Source organism: Phocoena sinus, chromosome 1 (genome assembly GCF_008692025.1).
Source record: "Phocoena sinus isolate mPhoSin1 chromosome 1, mPhoSin1.pri, whole genome shotgun sequence".
Classification (NCBI taxonomy): Eukaryota; Metazoa; Chordata; class Mammalia; order Artiodactyla; family Phocoenidae; genus Phocoena; species Phocoena sinus.
Genome location: NC_045763.1, coordinates 13,200,471 through 13,203,136, shown reverse-complemented (window position 1 = coordinate 13,203,136; position 2,666 = coordinate 13,200,471).

The following is a 2,666-nucleotide window of genomic DNA, read 5'->3' as shown; positions in this document are numbered from 1 at the left end:
CCATTCAAGTGAGAGAGAATTCAGAGCACATCTTGGAGGCAGAAGTGTCATTTCCAGCCTGCCTGGTAGGTGCATCTCCCTAGGTGACATTCGTTACAAAGCTGCAGAATGACATACCTAACTGATGAATGTCGACCGCACACCCATTTCAGCCAGGAAAGCCACACCGGCTTCCTCCGGGAAAATAGTGGTGTGGAACTGAGGCATGTAGTTGCAAAAATTACTTTTGCCATCTGACGAGTAGGGTCAGTTCTTGGGTGTTCTACCCAAAGCGCTTTTCTACGGCAGCGTGACCTCAAGAAAAACCAGTTTCGGGGCACCACACCTAGGATCATATGATGCAATCTGATATTAGCGTCTCATTGCATCAGTGTTTTTGACGCATGTGTCTTTTGCGCAGGCAAAAGGCTTTATAATTGGGAAAGAGAAAAAAGAAAAAGACTCGCTGGCTGACATCTAAAGGTACTGTCAGTACCGCTCCTAATTGGCCACACAGGGTGTTTGGAGGATAAACACCCACCTAACCACTGCAGCTTGACAGGCATCGGCATACCATTTCCTGGAGGGGACTTGATGGCATATTTAGGTGAAATTCTTGTCTGGTTGGCTCTACTTATGTTTTATACCAAAATATCAAGGTTTAATCTCCTACATCTTTTTAAATACATGACTATTAAGAAGAGGTTTTCAAAGGGTGCTTGGCCTTTCTGAAAAATCTCTGAAATGTACCAGATGATTTCTCATTTCCAAAGTTCTTTTACATAAGTGCTCTTGGCTCCCTGGACACACATACATTTTTGACTCTGATCAAATACCTTAGAGTTAGGCCTCTTGGTTTCTCTGTCTTCCTTTAAACATTTGTTGCCTTCTGAATCCTGCTTTTTTTGTGTGTGTTTTTTGTGGCACCACGTGGCACGTGGGATCTGTGGGATCTTAGTTCCCCAACCAGGGATTGAACCGGCACCCCTTGCCATGGAAGCTCGGAGTTTTAACCGCTGGACAGCCAGGGAAGTCCCATGAATCCTGCTTCTTCCTATAGTGGTTAAGGAATTAATTGACTGCAAAAATCCTAGTACTCTAGCCATCTTCAGGAAGTTGCCTAAAGTAGGAACTTCCTTGTGCAGAATGCTTAAGGAAGAAGGAAGCCGGTAAAAATCTTTGGTAGGAGACCAAGTGATATTGAGATCATAAGGTAGAAGGGGAGACCAGGCCTGCGTCTTCAGCTCGAGTCATGTTGTTCTCTCTCAACCCCACGGGACACTTCTCCCAGGAGGCATGTCAAGACCCCTGGGCTTTTGTGTGTACAGCTCCCTCCATCCGCCCTGGAAGTCTTCTCACCCCTGTTCATCTGTTGAGTCTTACCCACCCTGTCAGTCACTCAGCTCAGATGATTCTTCTACAGGGATACCTTCCCCGACCCCAGAATAGGATGAATTCCCTTGCCATAATGGCCCTACATAAGCATCACTTTGTAATGCTTATGTAGGGGAGAAAAAAAGCTTTCCTTGACCCGGTCCCTGGCTGGGTTTGAAAATTATGCTGACGGAGACAGATTAACAGGAGAAAAGCCTACAAATTTATTTTAACCTAAGTTTTACTTGACACAGGAGACTTCATAAGGAAATGAAGACCCAAAGAAACAGATCTGTGTATCTTTCTGCTAGTTTTGCTGAAGCCTGGACAGTCTGGAGAGCTTGGAGAGGTTAAGGAGCTTGAGGCTAAATGTAGTAGACTGGGGGCAATTTAACAAGCCTTGTTTATCAGGATTCTTCTTGGTTTCCCTTTGTTTTCAGAGATAAGGATGTCCCTGTCCTCCTGGAACAGGGAGGGCACCTCTCACCTGAGGGTTTTATGACTGTTTTGGGGGAAGAAGGTCAGAATGACCTTCCTGCTTCTGCTGTTTTCTCAAAACTTCTTCAGTTTATTCAATATGCCAAGGTGGCATAATTTGGGGTAGCATGTCTTGAACCCCATCACTTACACTTGCAATTACTTGTTGAATTATCTGTCTTACCGTTAGACTGTGCATTCCACTAGGGCACAAATCTTGTTCTCCAGCTTTGTTTCCTCAGCATCTAGCACTGTGTGTCTTGCATGTACTGGGGCCTCAGTAAATATTTGTAAAAAAATGAAAAATTTCCATTAGAACTAGCCTCCAGTGCCTCCTTGGCTTCCATATTAATTCGCTAATACAGCAAACCTTTATGTATGTAACTCTACCGTGTAACAGCACCTTGCTACATACTGGGGCACATCCATAGGCAAATAAAATAACAGCTTCTCTCTGCACAGGAGAAAATTATTCAAATTGTATTCATCTTTCATTCCACTCAATTAGGACACGTCCCTTGTTGGCGGATTCGTGAGCGAAGTAACTATTTTCCAGCGAGTGTCCTCAGGTGACCTGTCTAGACATGCCCAGGAAAAACAATCTAACACTCTCCTAACCCCCAAAGTAATCTCTGACGCGCTGGACGTGCTGCGCCGCCTGCGAAACGCGCAGGACCGGGGAGTGAAGGCTGGCGGCGTGGCGCCCAGCGCAGGCTTCGGTGGGCCGGGCTGCCCCGCGGGCGAGGGCGGGGGCCGGGCCGCCACCGGGTCCGCCGGCCGGCAGGGGGCGCGGGCGCCCCGGGACCCGCGCCGCCTGCCCCGCCGCGCGTTCGCTT